Source organism: Macrobrachium rosenbergii, chromosome 48 (assembly GCF_040412425.1).
Source record: "Macrobrachium rosenbergii isolate ZJJX-2024 chromosome 48, ASM4041242v1, whole genome shotgun sequence".
NCBI classification, from domain to species: domain Eukaryota; kingdom Metazoa; phylum Arthropoda; class Malacostraca; order Decapoda; family Palaemonidae; genus Macrobrachium; species Macrobrachium rosenbergii.
Window position 1 is genome coordinate 53,418,391 of NC_089788.1, and position 26,667 is coordinate 53,445,057.

At 38.0% G+C, this 26,667-nt stretch overlaps 1 protein-coding gene across 4 annotated transcripts in view; it reads right to left on the bottom strand.

Annotated features, from left to right (window-relative positions):
- Positions 1 to 26,667, bottom strand: part of gem (gemini) — a 166,853-nt gene that overhangs the window by 129,052 nt on the left and 11,134 nt on the right. The window lies entirely within an intron of this gene.

The window sequence follows — 26,667 nt, forward strand, 5'->3', positions numbered from 1 at the left end:
GTAACAGGGGAAGAATGAAAGCAGCAGAGTCATACAAGTATTTGGGAATAAATATTTCAAGTAAAGGTGTGATGAGAGAAGAGCTGAGCCACATGAATAGGTAATCCAAAAAAGGTGGCAGGATTTGCGCAAAAGGCTGAGAGGATTGACCTGATTTATGCAATGTAGGCTGCCGAGCCAGGCACTTAAGGGGCAATTTTGGTCGTACATAGCTGAAAACGTGAAAAGAGGGAGTTGGAGTGGTTGGACAGCAAGATTAGATCCAGAAAGTAATCAAAATGAGGTACAAGAATCTAAAGTGGAACTCTAAGAAAACCCACAGTTGCACTAAGCAGCAACAGTTAGAGGTGTTGGATAGCAAGGCTGAAGAAAGGAAGAGGGAATGGAGGTAAAATAAAAGGCAAAAAAGGCCCTTTAGTGATGCCTACAGTACACCACATAAGGTACTCTGACAGCCCACGTCCCTCTATCGGGAAGATTGGGAGGAAGCTTCGTGTTAAGGAAAATATAAGGGAACTGCTGAACCAACCCTCCTCTGTAGAAGTGGAGTGTGGATGCTGAGGATAGATGAGAGAAAGAAGATTGTGGTTGTAAAGAAGAATTGTGCTGAAATGTAGGGAAGGCAAAATAGTTAGCATTGGTAAAAGGATGAATCACTGTTTACACATGGTTTTGTCACATGGAAAGAATGGAAGTTGATGGGTTTGTGTGTTGAGAGGAAGACCCAGAAAGGGATGGATAGATGGTGTGAAAGAGGCACTGGAAAGGAAGGGCCTCAATATGCAGGAATCAAGTGTGTGAGCAAGACAGAGTGAGTGAAACAATGTCTGTAGAAAGCCTCAACAGCCTGCGGGTGAGCCTTCTGAGTAGATGTGAAGGGACTAGGAATATGGAAGCATTTTGCACAGGAGGCTCAGCCACGATTCAGGAGTTAAAGCGTGAATGTGGTAGTGATCATTGTCTATTATTTTCTCAGGATCCCCACACACACACACACACACACATATATATATATATATATATATATATATATATATATATATATATATATATATATATATAGTAAACATGGCAACGAGAAGACCGGGAATCATCTCTATTGACACCAACGTCTCATCAACAGGGCTACAATAAAATCAGTTTGTACAATCTTAAAAGAATGTGTTTAAATAGCTAATATTTATAAGATATTTAGTCACGTTACGTCATACAAAACTCCCTCAGCTAAAAGTAAAGCAAACACTATACAAAGGATTTGAAAAGAATGCTCAGGGACGATGCCAGGGAAAAAGGGGAAAGTGAGAGAGAGGGCGGTCCCTTACACATTGCCAAACTGCCCATTACTCTATCTCTCTCTCTCTCTCTATTTTTCTGGCATCATCTCTGAGTATTCTTTTGTAATCCTCATGATAAGTTAACTAGCCACATGTTTTTTTAATAACATTGTAAATTAACTCAACTGTAGCTCTTTTTTTGGATTGTGCACTTTTTTATATTTGTTATCCTTACAGCTTAAGAACACTGTATATTTGTTATTTTACGTTTAGCTCAACGAGTGCTGTATTATGTAGCACTATATCTGATAAATATTAACTATTTAAGCATATATACATATTTTTTAATAAGATTGTACAAACTAACTCAACTGTAGCTCTGTTGATGGGAAGGGATTATGAGACGTTGGTGTAAATAAGAAGATGAGATGGTTTCGGTATTCTCAAATACCCTCTTTATTATGAACCTTAAGCTTGCCCGGAGCAAAAATCTTGCAAGTTATATATATATATATATATATATATATATATATATATATATATATATATATATATATATACACACATATATATATGTGTGTATACATATATGTATTGTATATATATATATATATATATATATATATATATATATATATATATATATATATATATATATATATATATATTATATTGGTTGCAGAAGTGCTTAAGATACTTTGAACAAAGATTTCAGACTATTGCCAACAAATTCTTGTCGCAATTCCAGCAACAAAGGTTTTTACATTTCCATAAAGCCAACAATCGACACCTTTCCACCAAGTCATCAGAAGGGAAATGGCAGGCGAGTGTCAACAGACAGGTCAGCCCACGCACAGGTTATCCAATTAAGATGATCACCTGTTGCTCATCCCAGGTGTTAGACGCAACTGCATTCATTCACGTTCATTGCTTTTAAATCAAAATGGACGATGTCCAGGCTATTTACTAAAACACCTTATCTCATTCCTTAATGAGAAAAAGACTACTACACAATAAGAGTATTACCAATGCTGGGTAAAATATTCATAGTGGGATACACAGACTGATACAAAAACAGTTATAATTCAGTGTGACTTCACATTCCTTTTGTAAATTTACTAATCAGTTTATTCTCATAGAGTATGCATCACAGACAAAGTGAGTAAGCAATGATTTATAGTAGCTGCGTTCTGCATGAGTCATAGCTCATTCAGGTGGTTGCCGGTACGACACTGAATTATCTTTAGGTTATTTCTATTTTACGAAAGTTGTGCGATCAAGCCAATCACTAGGGCACTTTCGGCCATTCAGCGCTTAAGACAGAGAAAGGATGGAGTTGGAGTGGTTGGCCAGCAGGTTAAAGAGGCCCAGAAAATAAAGGAGATGTAGAAGGATCCAAGTGGAACTGGGAGAAAACTACACATTTGCGCTGAGAAGTAACAGTCAGCGAGGCTAGACAGCAAGACTGAAGAAAGGAAGCGGGACGGGGGGGGGGGGGGTAAATTAAAGGATAAAAACTGCGTGCAGCTAAGTGCCGAAAGGGCACTACTACCACCCATTAGTAATGCCTACAGTGCACCACGTGAGTATACTGACGGCACTAACCCTCCTGCGGGGATCTTAAAGTTACTACCTTCTAAGTAGGATTCTGAGGCTGTCGGACAACTGGAATGAAAAAGCAAACATTGTCAAAGCAGCCGTTCTATAAGACTAAAGAGATACAGGAGTAACAGAATTCGGCTGGCAGAAACTCAAGCCCTAAAAAATCGTCTGACCTGTTGCAACGTTTACAGCTCGAGTTTCCTGCACTCAACTCACCCACTTCCTCACACACTCACGCTTTTCGATATCGAGCCTCACTGCAAGCCGTTGCCGCTTGCACCAGTCTCATTCACGCCACTGCTTCGCAATTTCTGGGCCTAACTACTGTGCTTCTTAATTCTGCAACGCCTGCATGACATACCATGGTATTCTACCTACTTCATAACTATAGCTAATGTGCTAAATTACCATGGTACAGCCATAGGAGTAGAGGCCGAATTCCTTCAATGGATCTTTTTTATTACAAAAAATTCCATTTCTCGTATGGCAGACGGAAAACACACACATACATGTGCAGTATATATATAGATAGGTTACATCAGTAAATTCAGCAATAAACATTTATAAACAAAAAGTATTTCAAATATATGGCAAAAGAATTAACCCTTTAAAGCCAAACTGCTGGAGGATTTGTTCTTGGATGAAATAAATAAATAAATAGAAAACAAACTGAATGAGAAGCACTATCTACAGATGTGACACCTATCTTTTCCGGTGTAAAAATCGCCTCGCTGAGTACCTTTGTACTTCAATGTTCTTGTTTATTTCCAGACGACTAATGAACAGCAAAACTTTTTTTATATTAATAAAATACATATTTTCACTGGTTCATACCTAATCATGAACTTACGTTGAATGGCAAAACCATCATAATTGTTTTATCTCAGGCTTTTGAGAAGCTGCTTTCTAAAAGTTCTTGTAGGTTTGCTGAAGATTATGACAGGTTACCAGCATTAGACTTTGGGTTTCGTAAAGGCCTTGGTACCTGTGATGCACACTTGTCAATATCTACCATCCTGCAGGATACTCTGGATGAGGGTGCAGAGACACATGTGGTTGGTTTAGATTTTAGTGCAGCCTTTGACCGTGTTAATCATGAAGCATTTATCTACAAGTTAAGATGATTAGGAATTGGTGGATCTTTTATCAATTTTCTACACGAATTTTTAATATGCTGAACCCATAGGGTCGTGAATGATGACCAGTATAGCAGCTGAAGTAATGTCATTTCCGGTGTTCTTCAAGGTAGCATTCTTGGACCTTTGCAGTTTATTATCTATACTAGTGACATGTGGCAAGGTCTGGAGAACAAGCTGACTGCATATGCCGATGGTGCTACTCTTCCAGCTGTTGTTCCTTCTCCCAGCCTTGGGGCTGTGGTTGCAGAATCCTTGAATGACATTTTTTCATGAGTGGATTAGGCTCTGGGGCATGAAGCTTAAGCCTTCTAAAACTCAAAGTATGAAAGTTGGTCGATCCAGAACACTTTTGCATCCTGATTTACATTTAAATGGTACGCTTTTAAATGTCGGTGACTCTTTTCAGATTTTAGGTGTAACTTTTGATAAGAAACTAACTTTTGAGAAGCATATACATAATACTACTTCTCTGTTTCTCAAAAGTTGGCATCTTGCAAAAATGATTTCGATTTCATGATGAAGCTATTATATCTAAGAGTTTGAACTCTTTTCTCTCTGTTTTCTAGTGTGGTCTTCTGCTGCTGAATGTCATTCAAACTCTTGAACAGTTATGTCATCAGTCAAGTTTATTTTGCCGACTCTTAATGTTGACTTGTGGCATAGGCATAAAGTGAGCTCATTATGTTTGCTACATAAAATGTACTACAGCGACAAACATCATCTGATCTCTCCTTAACCTGACCTAGTGGTTTTTGTTCATAACACTAAGCTGGCTGCTGTAGCAAACAGTTTGTCATTTTCTAGTACAAGGTTTAATACTACTCAGTTGTGGTAGGACCATCAGCTGCCCGATAATGTTTGGACCTGAGAGATAACAGGCGGAACTATTCTTTAGGGCTGGACCACGGATTCCAGGGGGTCCGGTTCTGGGGATAGGACTCTCGGCATTCTATCCGGTTTGCCCATACTCTCGTAATACCTTTGGTCCTAGCAAGCGGGTTTGGCTTACACATGGGCCACTACAATCATGTTGTGCCATCCCCTGTGGGGTAGGGTAGGGACACGGACATTTGGCAGTCAGTTCTCACTTGTGCCATTGGTGGAAGAATAACCCCCATGAAAGGCTGATGATATCTTTTTAAGGTTTTCAGGTTTATTATTATATATTTTTTTTTACCCCTCTCAAATCTTTATGTCTAGCATTTATAAGGATTCGAGTACCCCTGGACCCTCTGATGGTGCTGTTCTGGCTCAGATGACAACCTCTGCACCCACCTTGGAGATTGAAATTTCTCCAAATGTTGATGACTTCTCCAAAAATAAATTGACAAAAAGCAGTAATAACAAATATCCTGATCCCCTTCCTGACTTCCCCTCCCCTGGACCCTCTAGCCATGCTTCATTGATGACGACTTCAAGCAAGGACACTGACTTCTCTAAGAAATCTTCATCCAAAATTAAATCCTCAACACAGCCAGGTTGTGCGAAAAATTTGAAAATACTCCATATCGAAGACTTACCAGCCTGTTGTGATTATGAAATGATCTCGACAGCTCTGAAATCATTTGGAACTGTTGTAGAAATTAAGTTGAACTTTATTGATATTGAATCTAAATGGGAAGCGTGGGTTACCTTTAGTAGCCATGATCAGGCTCTATAGGCTAGTAGTATGATAAGTGCCAAACAAATAAGTCAAGCTACAGTACAGGGAGCCTTAACAGACAAAGTTCCCAAAGACATGGAGGTTTATGTGCCATCTAAATGGGCTCAGGATAAAGCAGAGAGAAAGCAGAATGCAGAAGTAGTGACTCCTAAACCTCCTATGTGGGTGGTAGCTTCAGAAAAAGGTGGGAGGAATAAAGAGTGGTAATATTTCTCGTTTTGGGAAGAACACCATTCTTACTCATGCCAAATCCACAACCCAAGCATATATGTCCTTGTTGGACATAAAAAAATGATGAAATGATTACGAAGATTAAGCCCCACTTAAGCTTTAGGTATGGGAGAGGAGTACTATTTGATAAAGAGCTTTATGGCTTGACAGAAGAAATTCTAGAAATGAGTCCCATTTCAGTTTGGAGAATGAAAAAGGCAGCCATTGCCAACATGATCATTTTAACTTTTGTAGACTCTGAAGTACCATCTCATGTCATATTTGAAAATGAAAGGGTACGAGTACATCCTTTCCAGCAAAGACCAATCCAGTGCTATCATTGATTTAAGTTTGGCCATCCATCAAAAAACTGCAAAAATGCTAAAATTTGCATCAACTGCTCTGATGTCCATCATGATGATGAATGTAATAGAAAAGCAAAATTTGTTAATTGTCAACTAGAACATAAACCCAATAGCAAAAATTGTGAAATTTACAAATTTGAACTGTCTGCACTAAATAAAGCCAATGCAGAGCATATAAGTATCGGTTTTGCAAAAAGACAATTAGGACAACAACCCAGGAGCTATGCTCAAGTTCTTAAGCCACAACCCCTATCTACCACTAAAGGTGTAGTGGCAGCACCCTCTAATGTAGCAGGCGCATCAACCCCTGTGGTAGTGGCCCAGCCATCTGGATCAGGTGCTCGGCCTGTTGAGGCTAGAGCACAAGCCTCCAAGTAGGATAAGATGGCACTTAACCCAACCACCTTGGAATTGTCTCAGGCAGAGTCTCTGCCTGATTTAATGGAGACTGAGGAGCAAAAGCACCAAAAAAGGAGACGTTCCCCTTCATCATCTCCTCCAATTAAACATATATCACTTAGTAATAGATACGAAGTACTAAGTGCGATGCAAGAACCCCAGGCTAAATTTAAGCAAATTGACAAGAAAGGGAAACAAAATGACACCAGTAAATCAACAGATAATAAACCAAACCTGTCAAGACCAGTCCTTTCCAAATCATCTCTTGATAATACTCATAAACAAAAGAGGGTAAATGAGAAGGCTCCATTCAAAGGACCCTCCACCAAGCCCAAAAAATAGTTTTCATGTCAATACTACAATGGAACTGTAGAGGTCTTAGGGCTCGAAATGAAGAGCTGAAGGTACTGCTCCATGACCATAGCCCAGGCATTGTGTGTCTCCAGGAAACTAAGCTTGGAAGCACACAATATAATCCAGGGTTAAATTACTGCATACATAATTCTCCACCACCAATCGGAGATAAAGCTAAGGGAGGTGCAGCAATTATTGTGTGTAAGTCGTTGCAACACTCCTTACTATCAATTAATCTCATCTCCAAGCTGTAGCAGTAACTTTCATTTTAGACAAGAAATTACAGTTTGTTCCATCTATCTTCCTCCTGATTTGGATTTCACTTATAATGATATTCATTTACTGATCAATCAGGTTCCTACTCCTTTCCTCCTCCTTGGTGATTTTAATGCTCACAATCCCATATGAGGTGGGAACACGACAGATGCCAAGGGTAGGATGTTGGAGGGTATTATGGATGATCATAATATCACTATACTCAATAATGGAGCCATGACTTTATCATAACATCTACTCCAATACTTATTTGCTATCGATCTGAGCTTTTGCTCATCTACTGTTCACATTGATTATGAATGGTCAGTAAATGAATATCCAAATGGGAATGACCACTTCCCAATTCATATAAAAACAGTTAAGAATCAGCCCTCTGAGTCACTTCCTAAATGGAAGGTAGATGAAGCAGACTGGAAGAAATTTAGTGAGTCTGTTCTCATTGAGAAGAATGAATCTCAGAGGCATATAATTACTTCAATTGACACCACCATCAACAAAAATTCCAAAAACAAAAGGGAAGTCCTCTAGACCAGCAGTTCCTTGGTGGAAACCTGCACTAGTATGAGAAAGATCACTAGAAAATGCCACAAAAAGTATAAGAGGAGTGGAACTGCCCAGGTCAAAGTTATTTACCAATGTGCTGTGGCCAAGCAAAAAAAATAAAATTTTTAAAGAAGCGAAAAAAGAGATAGATGTACTACATTAATGGCATTAGCTCAAAAACACCATCCAAAATGATTTGGAAGAAAATTAAAAAACTAAATGGCAAGTTTGCCCCTGAACCTCTGCCTATTCTTAAGATAAAAGGTGACCTAATCACCCAACCAGAGAGGGTCGCAGAAAAATTAGGAGAACATTTCTCGAGAATATCAAGTATTATGTAGAATTCCAAGACATTAGAAATGCCCAGATTTCTCTTGATTTAAATGAAAATAATTTTGAACAACATAATGCAAAATTTACACTGCAGGAACTCAAAGATGCCTCGCAGAATACCAAACCATCAGCCCCTGGTGAAGATAAAATACTCTATGAAATGCTGAAACATCTCCAGAAAAGTCAAAGAAATTTCTTTTAGATATAAGAAATGAAATCTGGGGAACTGGCAGTATTCCTAAGAGCTGGAAATTATCATTAATCCTCCCTATGAAGAAACCATACAAGGACCCTGCTTTACCCAGCAGCTACAGACCAGTAGCTCTCACCAATTGTGTTTGTAAGCTGATGAAAAAGATAATTAACACCAGACTTGTATGGCACTTAGAAACAAATAAATTGCTTTCTCCATTCCAGTTTGGCTTTAGGAAAACTAGACCTAATTTAGATCTCCTGCTCAGGCTCTCAAACCAAATACAACAAGGTTTTGCTAAACAGGGCCAAACAATAGGAGTTTTCTTTGATTTGGAAAAGGCACATGACACCACATGGCGTTATGGTATTATAAAAGAGTTGCATAAGGTGGGCATTAAAGGAAAATTATCAGATTTATAAATTCGTTTTATCAGGAAGATATATAAAGGTAAGAGTTGGGAATCATGTATCACGACCTTTCTTACAATAAGAGGGAGTTCCTCAGGGTAGTGTCCTTAGTGTCATCCTCTTTGCTACTTCCATTAATGGAGTATTAGAAAATATATCATCACCAGTAAAAGGCTCTTTATTTGTAAATGATTTGGCACTGTACTGCACAGGAAATGATGCAGCATCTATCAGCAAGTTCATGCAATGAGCCATCGGTAAAGTAAGCAAGTGGGCTGATGAGCAAGGGTTTCGATTTTCAGAATCTAAAACTGTCGCTGTTCGGTTCTGCAGACTAAGGAAACCATTCCAACTCTAACCTTAAATGGAATTATTTTACCTTACTCTACTGAAGTAAAATTTTTAGGAATGGTCTTTGACAAAAAGCTCACTTGGAATAATCATATTGACCAGTTAACAGTGAAAGTGAAAAGATCACTAAATATTTTAAAAGTAGTATCTAATTTTAATGGGGGTGCTGATAAGAAATCGTTGTTAAGCCTTTATAACGCGGTATGTTTATCTACGTTAGACTATGGCTGCCAAGTATACTCATCTGCTTCAAAGAATAAACTTAAGGAATTGGACGCTGTGCATAATATGGGGCTAAGGATCTGCACTGGAGCTTTTAGAACTTCGCCCATTGAAAGTATTTATGTAGACTCCCATCAACTACCACTGGACTTGAGGAGGCATGAGCTAGGTCTGAGATAAACCATGCGGCTGAGAGGCTCGAAGGAGAGTCCTTCTTTTGAGATCTTAAAACAGCGTGACTCAAGTCTTTTTGGATCTAGATCTTCAACACCATTTCAAATCAGACAGCTGGGTGAACTGGAGGATGAAAAGCATAAAAACGCAGATCCTACAAGTGAAACATCCTGCTATCCCTCCATGGTTTATTCCAGCAATAGATGTCTGCATTAAAGAAACAAAGAAAAGATCGTCCGGAAGAAGTCAGAAACAAGTTTTTGGAGCATGATGAGAGGCATATAAATGACAGGAAAATCTATACTGACGGATCAAAATCGGAGGATGGGGTAGGATGTGCAGTAGTGTGTGAGGGGGAATCATATATAAAAAAGTTATCAGACTCCTCATCCATATTCACTGCTGAAGCAACAGCCATAGTTGATACCTTAAATCTTGCATCTGATAAGAAATTTAAATCCACAGTATATATAGTGACTCAAGGAGTGTTTTAGAAGCCCTAAAGAAGTTTAACCCTACCCATCCCTTAATTCAAAAGTTCAGGAATGGCTTTTTTATATTTCTGTTCGCCACAAATCAGTAAAGTTTTGTTGGATTCCTGGGCACACTGGTCTAGAAGGGAACGAACTGGCTGACAGTAAAGCAAAGGATGCTGCAAGATGTGATTTCTTAACTAATAAGGTGCCACATTTGGATATGCGTCCAGTTATCAGAAGATACACTCGTGCAAAATGTCAGCAGAGATGGACTTCCCCCATTTTATCCACAAACAGGAAGTACAGAAACATTAGAAAAAGTATCGATTTTTGGAGTTCGGGTTTTAATCGTAACAGAAAATTTGAGATCATTCAACATGGCTTAGGATTGGCCATACCCGCTTCACTCATAGCTATATTTTAGAGGGAGCCAGTGCCCCAATTTGTGCTCACTGTGGTGGTCAGCTATCCGTTGAGCACATGCTGGTGCACTGTCCTAAATTCAATCGCCTTAGGGCAAAGTACTTATTAGTTGGGAAGACTATTTTAGATATTTTAAATGATGACGTTGCGGCAGATAACCTTATGGGTTATCTGGAAGAATCTGGTTTAATGAGATAAGATTTCAGTATATTTAATAAAGATTTTAGTCATATTTATTCTTATACTAAGTATATATTTTGAATATAAAAGTTTAATATATACTTATTTTTTGTTGGTTCTATCTAGTATCATTCTTCATTTTTTACGTTCATATTTTAACACTGAATTTTACTAGTATGTCATCATTCACCCATTCATTATCAATCATATCATTAATTTACATATTTCACCTTCATTACGGCGCTGAATAATCCTGATGGGTTCCGGCGCTTGGTCTTCAAGACCTAAATTTCATAATCAATCAATCAATACTACTCAGTTTGCTAGGAGTTTTATTTTGGCTACGACTAAAATATGGAATAGTTTGCCACTGCATTTGTGGAACCTTCTGATCTCCAAATGTTTAAGCGAGGAGCCATTTCATTCCTGCTTTCTGCTGACGTCTCCTGAATTTTAGGTTTATCGGTTATTTTCTGTTCCCACATATTTATTTATCTATCACCTTTTCCTATAACTTGTCTCGCTCTGCAAGTCGATTTCCGTTTGGAGCCCTCTTGGGTTTATAATCTGGTAACTCTGTCCGTATGAGTTGTCAGCTGAAGATTTAAGAGAGAAAAAAAAAGAATAAAGGATTCGACGCTATTCTCTCAAGCACATAAGTAGGCAAAACTACAAGATTAAGATCCTATAGTTCTCAAAAACACTACCAACTCTGGTGTTGCTAATTTTGTTCATAGACTTCCTGGACGACAATCCTTCCTTCTTCGAGAGGCAGAAAAGTCAACCTGTCTTCCTTTCCAGGTCCCTTGGCTTCTTCGGGCATGCTCTGCAAAAGGGCATTCGGCTGCCCGTCCAAATGACCTTTGCTCTTATAAAATGTTTGGAAATTGCCTTCTTAGACAAGGTGGGTTTGTCATCACTTAGAATAGAGAAATCCACCAACCACTGTATACAATTAATCGGTTAGTGAAACCAACTGAGATGTTCACCAGCTCGATGGAAATACTTAAAACTCATTCCTCTTTTTCTACAGCAGTCTTTGAACTTAGGCGAAGGAGAAAGATTTAACAATTATGTTGCAACGAAGGATGCGTCATTATCTAAGCTCATACATACATTATCATATACCTGCAGACGTGAGATACATATAATAGAAATGAAGCAGGTCCTTTCTTTGTCGCTTGACTTAATGCAAGGTGCTCTTGCTCATAAGACCTTGATGACTAGCCAGTCTCGTACCATGCTACCACTCCAATGCTCACTATCTTCTATAACAATAAAATCCCAGTGGATCTTGTTTTTCTGCCTGGGTGGGGGCGGGGTAGGTAGAAAGGATAGGGAGGGTAGGGGCGATATGACACATCCACCCTCCTCCTGCAAACCTGTTTGTCAGGGGGCGGGGTAGGAAGGGGATCGGGAGGGTAGGGGAGACGTGACATATCCACCCTCCTCCTACAAACCTGTTTGATCACCCCGGGTGGGGACGGGGTAGGTAGAGGGTTGGGAAGGTATGGGAGACATGATGGGCAACGCCGGGTTCCAGTGCAGCATAGCGCGCGCAATCAAGCTTGTAATTAATAATTCCGAATATCTGACAATATTTGGCAATGCATTCGACTGCAGGTCTTATCATTATCAAATGCTGTCAGGAAACTAGTGATTATTCGGCATGATTCTTATACCTACTGAGATCAAAGCCATCATATTCTGTTCTGTCAGTATCGGGATGGAATACAATTCCCTGCAAAAATTTCAGAACCCTCCTGGAATTTCTCATGAGTCTGTTATTAGTGATAGTTAATTTCAAATCTATTTGTCATAATGTAACGCAAATACTCTGTTTTAAAATTGTCTTCTTGTCTAATTCGTTATTCATGCACATACGACCAGTCTATTCTACGAAAGCTATTATGTGACTACGTATCTTACTCTGCAAACATGTGCGCTCAATGCGGACAATAGTAATAAATGCTATGTTAATTCCGACTATCTTGACATTTTGCGTGGCAAATTAAATTCTGTTGTCGTAATTTGTTTGAGTTCCCAATCCACACGAATTTTCTTTCGCCTGTCGTAGAAAATGGGCCTATGACAGACAATCATTATCAACTGCTATATTCTGTCATGTTGCAAAGTTGTAGGGTAAAACTTAATTTGGACACTATGGCACTTGACAGTGATGGTATAAACAAGTGAGCCCTATGCTAGGTGAGGTTTGGTCGTTTTGCATTTGCTGTCTTACTCTTCTGCTAATTTAACCTTAAAATTCGGAATTTCATGACATTTGCCAAGAAAATATCAAAATAATGTGCGAATATGGCGCCTAGTAAGTTCACTGCATTTCTCATATTACAGCGTTTTCCTTTCCGCTCTCCAGGTTTAATAAAAAAAAAAAAAAAAAAAACTGTTTTTAAAATGGCATTATTTGGAGAGCCCAGCTGTGAATAGGTAATGTGTCATGTTAAGTTATCTACCTTGCACTCAATTCTTTCCTTGTGTGTTATCGCGACTCGCATAGCCAACACCTGGCGGGTGCATACGCTATTGAAAGGGAATTTCATGAGGCGAAAGAGTTTCAAATAAATCAAGGACAGTGGTGTTGCGATAAATGAAAACGAATAGACGTAAGGCAAATGAGGAAAAATAATGTGTTGGCGAATAATTACAAACAAATAAAAGGAGAAACATGGAGTCAGACTTAACAAAGGAAAACACGTAATAAAATTAATTAGATAGCAGAGACGCAAAAGAAGACTACAGGAGTAGAAACATTTATATATATATATATATATATATATATATATATATATATATATATATATATATATATATATATTATATATATATATATATATATATATATATATATATATATATATATATATATATATATATATATGTATGTATATATATAAATATATTATATAATATATATATATATATATATTATATATATATATATATGTATGTATATATATAAATATATTATATATATATATATATATATATATATATATATATATATATATATATATATATATATATATATGTATATATATAAATATATTATATATATATACATATATATTATATATAATATATATATATATATATATATATATATATATATATATATATATATATATATATATATATAACGGGAAACCACTTACTAAGCCAACTCAATCTCCAAACTGTCTTAGAAAGTAAAATATAGTATTGTTCATGCTGATAACTAGATGAGGAAGGGCGTGAGAAACTCAGCCCCTTATTGGTTCTCTCCATGCTTCCCCTTTGGTAAATCTCTTAATTTTTCCTAGATCTGGTGACTGCTTGAAAAACCTCTTTCAGATAAAGGCGAATGGAGACGAAAATCCTGCCTCACGGACGAACCAGCTCTGGGATGAAGTCCGGGAGAAAAGTTGAGTCCCCTATAACAATCAGTGATCACGTGGTTGCCAGAAGTCACATGGATAGAAAATGGAAGGTCGAAACCCATGTGATCTGGCCACCATCTTGACCCCTGAGGCCAGACGCCAGCGCTCTGAGCGCCATCTGAGAGAAGAGGAAAAATAATTCACCAAGGTTATAAAAGTTGGGCGCCAACAGCCTCGGCCTCAGAAACACCTCATAACCCTCTTGGCAGCAGATCCAACACGTATGCCCCTTGCTTGCTCCTTCTTGAGCTGACCCCCACATGGCCATCTTTTACCCCCTACCCTCACTTACCTGTGCATTCCCATTAAACTCATCCCTCCACTTCTGGTGAAATTCGAAGAGGCCCCTCCATCGCTCAGTCTAAGGTACAGCCCGGATTAAAGATTCTTGATCACGCAGCAGAACTTTGCTTTATCTGCCTATCATTCCCCATTATTCTGATTTAAGTGTTTTAATGTAAATATATTCCATTTAAAGTAACCTAAGTGCTTATCTGCAACATTCCCTTACTGAAGTACGGCCTTCAGCCAACTGTTTTCTTTATGAGTTGTTACCTGACCTAGCAATTGCAGTCAGAATATATAATTATTATGCTAAGTCCCCTGTCCAGCAACTAAACCCCAGAAGAGGATCTCTGAGCCAGGAAAAAAGTAAGTAGGTCAGAGTAATAACCTAAAAATATATAATCTGAGACTTCGTGATCTAGGTGTCACAGCACTTGCCTTACCAACGTTGAAAGATGGGATTAGATTATCAAGAGAGACAGTGATTTAGGCAAGTTCCATAAAATATTATTGTGCCTCTGTTGACCTCAGAAGTCAGTCTGATATCTGGTACTTAGTCATGTGTAGTTGGATGTAAGCATGGTGGATAATAGGATGTAGGGTTGTGAAACACTTGAGGAAGAAATGCCCCGAAATGGAAGATGAGTCTCTCTCCTAAAGCCAATGGCCATCAAGCTTTTCATTCCTGAGGAATTCCATGAAAAGAAAATAATTTCGGCACCACAGCTCTCATGGTGTGAAAATCACCAAATGACTGGGCAAGAGATCTGCAGCACATACTTTGTTCTGATATTGCAAAAAAAAAAAAAGAATAAATAAATAAATAAGATAATGGTAAAAGGAATAAAACAATAAGTTTTGGGGTATTGAATTCATATGGGTGCAGAGAAGAAATTTTTCGTGGCTGATCTGTTAAGAGAGAAAGTTGGATATTTTGGCACTTTGTGCGACAAGAGTGAAATGGCAGTGCTTGCAAGAAAGACATAGAGTGACTGTGCATGGGGTAGTTAGAAGGTGTAGATACACGGAAGGGATACTGTTTGTAATGTCAAGAGAGCTCTGGAGGTGGGTGAAAGAGTACAAATGTGTTACCCTAACGATTGCATAGTTAATACTGAAAGTGAGAGGAATAAGAGTTGTAGTAGTGTGTAAGGTCGAGAAATGAAAAAGAATGTAAGTGCAAGAGATGTTTTTGGAAAAGTATGAATCTGTGTTTTGCTGGGTTTAGAAAGCATGATATGTGGCTGTGCTAGGTGTTATGAATGCAAAGGTAAGTGATAAAAAAAGGAGATGGCATTGTCGGTAGGCATGGAGTTCCTGGAGTAAGCGAGACTTAGGGCCGTGCATTTGAAGAGACTTAACTGGTGGAAATACATGGTTTTCAAAGAAGAATTTTTATAGATCCTGTTGGGAAAGAGACAACGATGAGGCAAAGAGTTTGCTAGATCATGTGTTAATTTGGAGTAGATGAAAGGGTAAACTGATGAATGTAGTGGTGAGAAAAGTTTAGCTGGAGCAACAGGCGGTGCAAATTTAGATGCAAATGTTACTAGGACAAGTGAATGGCAAAAGAAAAAAGTGAGAAGTTTATAAGGAGAAAATGGATGAACCATTGACTAGGCTCAAAGACTCAGAAGTGGAAGGACTAGATGAGCACCATTCAATCACACACACACACTGAGCAATAATGGAGTCATGATAGACCTTTGTCTCAGACCCAATTTTACACAAAACAAGTCGCTCCTATGCGCACATATTGTAATATGAGCTTCATTTACATCACAACAAACTTTTGATCACTCTTATTAACATATCTTATTTATACTATACATTCATCTCTGTCAATTCCATCATATGTTTTTATAATCCTAAGTATTCCTTTACTTCCAAAATTCTTGCATAACAGTTTCATAAATGAAAATCTGATCCACACACCTTTTTAAAAGTCACACTGTTCTTCCCCCTATCAGTCCATCTGTCAGTCTGTTTGACGTTCTCAATCAGAATGTTTCCATACAACTTCCTTGATATACTGTACTAAACTGTTATGCCTCTATAATTGCTATATTCAGCTCTGTCACATTGACTTTTTTCATACAGTGGAGCAATTATGTTTCGCGCTCATTCCTCCATAAACTTTCCCTCATTTGGACATACCTTGCAGACCATGGTCAAAACCGCACACTCACACTATCACCACTGTACCACAGTATCGTACTTGTAACCCAGTCAGCTTCTTGTGGTCTTTGTATTCTTAAATATCATAACTGCCCTTCTTATGTCCCCAACAGTCAATTCCACAAGCGTTGTCAACTGTACAGTAACCTTTTCCCCTGGTGCATCGCTCGGCTCTCTCTCATCTATCAGTGCTCAAGAAAACTTCAAAAAGCACACCACAGCGACACAGGATTCTATTAATTTCAGAAAACATCTCATCATTTGTATCTTTTATTCAGACATCTCTTTGTTTGTATCTTTTATTCAGACGTATCTTTGTTTGTGACTTACCAGTAGAAGAACTTTTATTCACTTGAAAGTTATTTTTCACCTTCTCGACTCTATTTTTATTCCTTGTTCTCTTTTCATCTCTCACTCTTCTTGACTACCTATTTATCATCCTTTACAAAACCTCTTCTGTCAACCAGCTGCACCTACAATAATCTTTTTTTTTCATTAATCCTTTCATTTTCTCTCTCTACCACTACCACTTTTCTTCCCTCTTCTTACTCTCCTCTTTGCACAGCTACTTCCTTCATATATATATATATGTGTGTGTGTGTGTGTGTATATATATAATATATATATAAACATATATATATATATATATATATATATATGTATATATATATGTATATATTATATATAATATATATATTATATATATACATCATCATCATCCAGGTGCCATATCCCCAAGGACGTCGGCAACCATGGCTCGCCACTCCTCTCTATTTCCGGCTCTCTGCAGCAACTGAGCTGCAGACATTCTTCCTCCAGTCATTCTCACCAATCTATCCATATATTTTTGTCTAGGTCTTCCTCTTGGCCGACTTCCATTGATTTTACCAGTGAGAGAGATGTTTCTAGTTCTTGTCTTCTCACTATGTGACCCACAAACCGCATTTGTCTACCTCTCACTGAAGCCAAAAGTTCTCTCTCAATGCCTACTCTCTCTAATACCTGCTCATTAGTTTTCCTTTCTGTCCATGATATTTTCAGCATCCTTCTCCAAAACCACATTTCTGCAACCTGTAACCTCTCCTCATCTGCCTTCCTCAAGGTCCAAGTTTCACAGCCATACAACAATACAGACCAAACAAAACATTTCACAAATCTTCTCCTAAGATTCATCGATATTTTTGAGTTGGTGACTAATTTCTTTATCTTACCAAATACATCTTTTGCCATGGATATTCTCTTCCTGATCTCTTTTTCGCATTTTCCATCACTTGTGACAGTGCATCCTAAATAATTAAAACTATCGGTTTGTTTAACTGTTTCAGCATTAATTCTTATATCTGTTCTTGGGGGATTTCATCTTTGGAGATAACCATAACTTCTGTTTTTCTTAGTATTTATTGACAGACCTCTTTCTCTGCTTGACTCGTGTAAAGTACTGACTAAAGCTTGAAGTTTATCATGAGAGTCTGCAACAAGTGCTGTATCATCAGCATATCTGATATTATTAATATTGACTCCTCCAACCTTAATTCCTTCCATATCTCTCAGATCTCTCATTATCATTTCACTATATGAATTGAAGAGATCAGGTGATAACACACAACCCTGTCTTACACCTCTCTTGATGTGCCGAGTCTCTGATTCGTCATTTTCTACTTTCACTGATGCCTCTTGATTCCAATATAAATTCTTCATCAATCTTAGATCTTTCCCATCGATATTCATCTGTTCCAATATCCTTATAAGGTCTACATGTCTAACCCGATCAAAAGCCTTTTCATAGTCAACAAAACAAACATATAGATTGTCCCTTTATCTCTCATAAAACCACACTGCTCATTGCCAATCTCTGGGAGTGTCTCATTTCTTATTCTACTCAAAACAATCCTTAATATTATTTTTTGTGATCTGACTCATGATACTGATAGTCCGGTGTTTATTGCACTCAAGTGTTCCTGGTATTTTTGGCATTGTGATAAATGTTGATTTGTACATCTGTGTTGCAGGCTCTCGATCTTCATATATTCCTTCCACTATTTCCATTAATATATCAATGATGTATTTTCCCAGAGCTACCAACATCTCTGCTGCTATTCCATCATCACCTGTTGCTTTATCGCTTTTCATTTGTTTTAAAGATGCCTCTATCTCTGATCTGATTATACTTGGTCCCCTCTCCGTTGTCATTGAAGTCTAGATGTTCTATTCTATCATCATCAAATAATTCTCAATATATTCCGTCCATCTTTCCAATATTTCTTTTGACTCCATTACTATGGTTCCATCCATTTTTTTGATACCAGTGCTGATACTTTCTCTTCTTTTTAAAAGTAATTTCTTTCACCTTATCATACTTTCTCCGTTCATCCCTTTTATCCAAATCTTCTACCTCCTCACAAATCTCATCCATCCATTTCTCCTTTGCCCTTGTGCATTCCCTCTTAATAGTTCTATCCAGAGCTCTATATCTATCTTCATTTTTACCCTTCTGTTGCCTTCTTTCATCCATCATTATCAAGATATCTTCTGTCATCCATTCTCTCCGAGCTCTCCTTTCTGTTGTTGGTATTATTTCATTACCTTCTCTAATTGCATTTTCCATATTTTGCCACTTTTGCTGAGGATGTTGGAGCACTGGGCCTTCCTCCTTAAGCTGGTCATATCTATTTCTTACATTTATATTATATTGGTTCTTCATTTCCTCTGTTTTCAATAATTTCAGTTGCCTCTTTGATTTAGGTGTACTCTTCCTCTGATTTTTCAACTTCACCATCACTGTTGCTACAACTGGTACATGGTCACTGTTACAATCGGCTCCTGGGTAGGTTTTTTCACTTGCTTGACAGAGTTCCTAAATCTTTTATTGATGGTTAGAAAGTCTATTTGGTTTCTAACTCTGTCACCAGGGCTTTTCCATGTCCAGAGATGTCTTGGGTGGTGCTTAAACCAGGTGTTTGATATAATCTGTTTCTCTCTAAGCACCAGTCTACAAATCTGTTTCCTCTCTCATTTCTTCTACCTAATCCAAAAGGCCCAACAATATCCGCTGTTCTTCCTTGTCCCACCTTCGCATTGAGGTCACCAATAACCATAATTACTTCATGCTCTTTGCACTGCTCTCTTGCCTGATTTAACTCTAGATAAAATTGATCAACATCCTCTTCATCATGTTCAGATGTAGGTGCATATACTTGTATTATGCATATATTGAATGGTGTGGCTTTTATACGCACCAACAAAATCCTGTCAGATACAGCCCAATAGCCTATCAAACATGGTTTCACAGATTTGTCTAACATCACACCAACACCTCTCTCAGCACTTCTGGCCTTTGAGTATATGAAGGTTCCTCCTGTTGAAGTTGGAGAACATCCCACCCTGGCCACCTAACCTCACTAAGCCCTAATACTTGTAGCTTCATTCTTTCCATTTCTCTCTCTACATTCATTTCTTTCCAGCCTGATATAATGTTCTAACATTCCAAGTAGCTATCCTTATTTTCCTTGTTTTCTGTTGTCTTTGGGTTGTTATTACATTTTTTTTCTTTTTTTCTTTTGGGGCAGTAGCTTGATGACGGTCAAATGCCACCTGCACCACATGACTAGTTTGACCGGGCGAGACAACCACATCATCCATTCTGACATAGTTCCCACTAACGCCGTTCATCTGTAATCTTCTTTGTGACGTAGCCATGATTATTCGTGGAGGTTATACATGGTGAGGTCTCCAGTTCTCTTCCATGCTATGGTTATAAGCCATAGACCTAGCCTTTACCTAAAAAGGTTGACCATACAAGGCAGTAGGGGTTTTAAATTGGGAGTTTTCCTTCTCCTTAGCCTTTAACTAAAAGTTTATCCACAAGGCAGTGGAGCTGTACCCTAGCAAGGAGGTTTACAGGTACTACACCATTCCCAAGGGTGACCTGGAGGTAGTTGCAATTCTTGGTAACCTCATTATGTCCTTTAGCAAAAGCTTTGCAACCGGATATAGTTTAGCCTCATATCCAGGAGAAATATATATACATAATATATATAAAAGTTGGTGGTAAAAAAGGTTGGAAACAATTGTAGATAGCAGCACGCCATAGGTAACATTATAACCTGGGTACAATAGTAGATAATAAAAAAAATAATAAAAAGTCCGTTATAAATTATTAGAAAGCCCATGTGAGGAATTATAATCGTGCGTTTAAGTTTCTGGTGGATATTAAACGATGTGTCTCGCTTTATGTTTGAGTTACATCATATTTACATATTTGTTATACATACAGTGATATATATATATATATATATATATATATATATATATATGATATATATATATATATATATATATATATACACACACACACACATATATATATATATATATATATATATATATATATATATATATATATATATATATATAAATTAATTTTACATTTATTGAAATTTATTTTGATACGATAAATACGACTCAAGTGAGTGCGCTTCCTACTTGACTAACAGAAATCGAGAGCGATGCAAATTGAGGCGAACTCGTCGCCTCTTTATCTTAATCGAAACGACAACTGATCGAAATCAGCGAAATCTTTTGATCCCGACCTCTAACTCTGTGAAAGCTGTCATCCCCAACCGATGCGATGTAAAGCAGACCTCAAAGATTCATACAGACGAATCGAAATATGAAGTTTTCCCATTTTTTCTATGCCACAGCAGAATTTTCGTTTATTGCCGGTCACGCGGCTCACGTTTTTATGCTAGAGACAAGTGTTGCTATAAATTGTTAGTCAAGCGCTGAAATATAAGATAGAATTGCATAGTTGACACTCATCTTTCCTTCAAGTAATTATGATTGAATGTAGTAGGTTCACCAGAGTTGCAGGTAGTTTTTGGTGCTGGATCCGTCTTAAGGCACGGCCATTTTTCGTGATCACCCTGACGCGGAATGATCTGGTCCATTATTCAAACATTCTTTGTCCTCATCTCACAGCGCTCCTTAAATTACAAATTTCGTCTCATCCCGTCTCCTTTTCACTTTGATGAGATTATTTTCTTGTTTTACTTTAGGACTTTAGGCCTGAGGGTCTTAGGACACCCACACTCTCCGGGGAGATTTTAACTAAACCGCGAATAGAATTGATTCCGTTTACGATTCTGCCACGTGACTCTACAGCAGATATAAACTTTTCTCTTTCCTTTCGCTTTGCCACTTTTTGGCTTATAGAGCTCCGTCTTCTGTCTGTTGAATATCGGTCAATTTTTACAATTCCCAGTCTTGCTGAATGCAACTCAACTGACCCAAGGCAATTCCCCAAAACCCTCCCCAAATTCCTCATTGCAGTTTGTCCTCACGTTTCCTTGTCAAAGTAGAGTTTCTGCTAACTTTGATGTCAACGTACCTGTAGCTATGTTTTGCGCCTCTCTAATGTCTTGGCTATGAAACCAACCGACTGGAAAATCTCCTTTCACATTCCGCTGTTATTCTTTGGTTTTGCTTTAGTTTGGTTAAAACTGTCACTTCCTACTAGTATGAGTCTTTGCTACGAGTGTCGATGTCTTTTCCCGCCGAGCGATTTCATTCCACCCACACTGATGCTTGTGGCAATGATTCTCTCGTATGTTTCTTAGTCAAGTGGAAAACATAATTATTTATTATCGACCAACACATGTTCCTTACGGTGACGGCCATCCAGTCAGTATCATTGTTTTTGATTCTGAATTCTCCTAACAACACAAACATACTGAAACAAGAAGAAGGAAAGAAAGAGGCAACCAAATAATAATGATAATTATTAGGGTAAGAAAAGGTACCTTTGATTAATTTTGTAAAAGGAAAATTCTGTTTTACCAGGCTGGCGATTACAAGTTCTAACTGAATATCCCTCCAGGGAAGGATAATATTGGCAAGGGAATATCACCAACAATATGGTTTTCACGGCACTCGGTAAACTGTACTAAGGGTTCTTGCTGCGTCCTCTAAGCTCTCAACAACTCCTCTTCAAAACATTAGAGACAAACCAACAAGTAAGTAGATACATATATCTATGATACAAATAGCAGTATTAGTTTTAAAAAATTAATTGTGGAAATGACGATCAGTGATGTAAATGAGCAGCATAGGCTTCTTAAGTTGCTAACGACTGTCTTGAAAAATAATATTCAAATAATGGAGGAACATAAGATCTGTAGCACGTAACATGAATGTCCTTGTCTTTGTCCTCTCAACCTAATTCCTAGTGGGGGTAGCGGGTTTTTAATGAGCCTTTTCCAGGTGTTGCTATCTGGTGTCCTCCTTTCGTCTATATCTTAGCCTTTCATGTCGTCTCGAATGGAATCTCTCCATTTCCTCTGAGGCCTTCCTCTCTCTCTAAGATGTCTCCCCCTCAACATGTCCAAACCATCTCAACCTTGACTCTTTGGCCAATATACAGGAAATGTGCCGCCTCGCTGACGAACTTCTCAGTTCCAGAGGGTCTTTGTTTTTCACACCACTGGACTGTGGTACAGCCTTCCTGAGGATGCTGTGCAATTTGAACCTCAAAAGTTCAACCGAACACGAACGCATTACTATCCAAAAGCAATTCTCCTTACATTTTATGATTTGCTGACATTTTGATCTATGTTTTTATTAATTTGTTAATTTACTTTTTCTAATAATTAATTTCTTCTTGACGTATGTCCTGTTATATTCCGTAACTTCTTTCAGATTAACACCATATTCTTTGGAAGCTTGAATTTCAAGTCAATGGCCACTGTCGGCTTGTTCCATATCTCTCTCTCTCTCTCTCTCTCTCTCTCTCTCTCTCTCTCTCTCTCATTCCTGCCTTATCAAACTTACTTTGTTCTGTTTTCTTCAGTGGTGCCGCTTCTAGCCCACATAACACAGCAGGTCTTACCCCCTCCTAATGTACCTTGCCCTTCAGCCTAAAAGGAACTCTCTCGTAGGTATATAACCCCTACAAGAACACCCCTTAGTTTTCTTGCCGTAGAAACCTTTGGAACGTGAAGACTAATTTCCAGGAGGGGCCAAGCTGCGTGAGACATAAAGGAGAGTGTCACCGTGCGTGTGTGTATGTGGCGGGGAGCAATGCGCTGCTGATGAGACTCCAGTGTTGGTGTATGACATGGCTCATGAAATGGCAGCCAAATGTTTGTTCTTCTCTTTATTTTTCCTACATTTATAAAAGAGGGCCTGATAACAATATGATCATCAGCCTTGTCATGATTAAAAATAACCCCTTTCTCTTTAAGAAAAAAGTACAGCTTCTCTGAAAGGTAGTAAGTCTCTAGACCAAATGATAATAGAGCGATAAGCTTATCAGTGTTCCATTACCAAATAACACATGTGTGGGATCAGGTGCCATTCAAAAGTCTGTATAAGGCACACTCACACTCTCTCTCTCATATGGCATTACCCGTTCTAGTCTTCATCACTGTCAGCAATTTTTAGCTTTTTATATATTCATTTGAACTGGATGTGCCTCCCCTTGTTATGTCAAGCAAAATTCTGCTCTCAAGTTCAAGTTTTCTTAGAGATGTCTACATAGAAATAAACCGGTTAGGACCCATGCCCTTTGTCTAATTTTTTCCTGTATATGCACACATTCATACACACGTGTATACATATACATAAATACACACACACATATGTATATATATATATATATATATATATATATATATATATATATATATATATATATATATATATATATTAGTTGGTTAAAATGTCGCCAGAATAAATGTCGACGGTTATAATGTCGACACTGCTGAAACAACAATGGACTAAATGTCGACAGACAAAATGTCGACGGTCGTTACATTTTACATGTCATTAGGGCAAGCACCTTAAGCTGCAAAGAAAAGCTAAAGGGGAACAAAAATTACAAAAATAGTGAAGTGTAATATGAATATTTGTTTAAAGCAAAATGATAAGACTTCTAAAAATGGTTGAAAGATCCAGTCCTGGAATAACCATACAGCGCTTTAAATTGCGAGCTATTACGCGCAAAAATTCCAGTACATTTTTCAGTGTTATAGCCTTCACCAGTGCTTTCCAATCTGGCGTTTACTTCAGTGTACTCCTTGTTCTTTCTCCCAACGTCCTTTCCTTGGAACACTTGCTCTAATATATCTCCGTACTTGCTTCTTCTGAACGGGGTTTTCGAAGAAGTTTTTCTTCTGTTAGGTGGATAATCGTCATCCTCTTCTTGAAAGCACTATGCCAGCCCTCAAGCTTATTATAGTTTGTTCTTGGGAGATCATTTAATGTTCTCTCATAAGATGACCATAAGTTAACCTCAAACTTTGGCCACCTACTTCTTCCACGCTGAAAAACGCCCAACTTTGTCGTCAGAGTATCGCAGAAACCCATTTAAAATATTATCCGTTCCTTCGTCAAGAGATGATGCCAAAGTATCAAAACAATTATATACGTAGTCTGGCGGCATAATGCAAGTGCTTTTAGTTTTTTTTGTGATCATTGCATTTTCAGTATTTGGGTACCAACACTGCAAACCCAGTCCTTGTACCTTTTTTCCAGAGGCACTGTCCAAAAAAAAAAAAAAAAATCCATAGACTTCAACATCTGGGAAACACTTTTTCACGCAGACTGATGGCTGAACGTTCGAAGTGTAGCGATACTGAAACTGGATGCAGGTGATGACTTTTAAAACAGCTGAATATTATGTCAAGTGTATTCTCATCTCCGTGAGTTGTAACACTAATACATAAGAGGAAGAGCCTTGCTTTCCTGAACATGGCGTGTACTGTGTAAAGCTGTTCTCCTGTTGGAGAACAATCGAAGGTGCCATCACAAAACCATCTTCTTTTTTTCTTTCAGAAGCTGAATAAACATTCACTTATTCAGAGCTATACTGTAAAAAAATTTCACCTCTCGTCGTAACTGTTAAATTTTCGTTGTTAGTCAGGGAATTTGAATGATTTTAATGATATTACACTTGTACAGCCTATTATGAAAAGTAGCAAATTGTGCAAAATTTACAACTAATCTTTACATAATTTTAATTTCTTTGCAGCTTAAGGTATTTGGCACATTGGCATGTAAAAAGTAACGGCCGTCGACATTTTGTCAATCGACATTTAGTCCACTGATATTTAAAGTGTCGAAATTATCACCGTCGATATTTTGGTTGTCGACATTTAGTCTGTCGACAGTTTGTCTGCATACCATATATATATATATATATATATATATATATATATATATATATATATATATATATATATATATATAAATATATATATATATATATATATATATATAAATAAATAAATAAATATATATATATATATATATATATATATATATATATGTCATATATGTGTGTGTCTCTGTGTGTACATCTAATAATACACATATATATTAATATATACTGTATATACACGTATATATATGTGTGTGTGTGTGTAACCTTGAAAACTAGGCTACGGTTGTCCCTTAACAGCAGGCGGTTCCAAAGAAAGAAGCAACACAAAAGTTATACCTTGACGCTGAAACGTGAATGCGCCTCCATGCAGAAAAATTTCACAACATAAGCTACTTCTTACACAGACACACTGTGCTCATCAGCAGCACGTCAGCGCCCCTACACACTGCGACATTCGCCTTAGTCTAGCATTCATTCTTGCGCTTCCCCAGTTTTTCATTGGAGGGGTGGGTAGAGCTCTCGGCTAGCACGCTGTTGGCCCAGCGTTCGACTCTCCGACCGGCCAATGAAGAATTAGATGAATTTATTTCTGGTGATAGAAATTCATTTCTCGTCATAATGTGGTTCGGATTCCACAATACGCTGTAGGTCCCGTTGCTAGGTAACCATTTGGTTCTTAGCCACGTAAAATAAATCTAATCCTTCGGGCCAGCCCTCTCTGGGAGAGCTGTTAACCAGCTCAGTGGTCTGGTTAAACTAAGATATACTTTTTTGCGCTTCCCCCACATCAAGGCCCTTCCTTTCCATACGTCTTTCACACCAAGCATTCTGGGCTTTCAGGGTTTTCCTCTCTTCCTCCCGCCTAACAATTGCAAACTTACACACTCCTTTTCCGCAACATACTGTCTGCCGTCCTCTCCACAACACCAAACCATCGCAAAGCACTATGATCCCTCCTTGTACCACCTCTGACCTTTATATCACATTTGAATACTCCCTCATTTATAACCCTCTCAGTGCTAT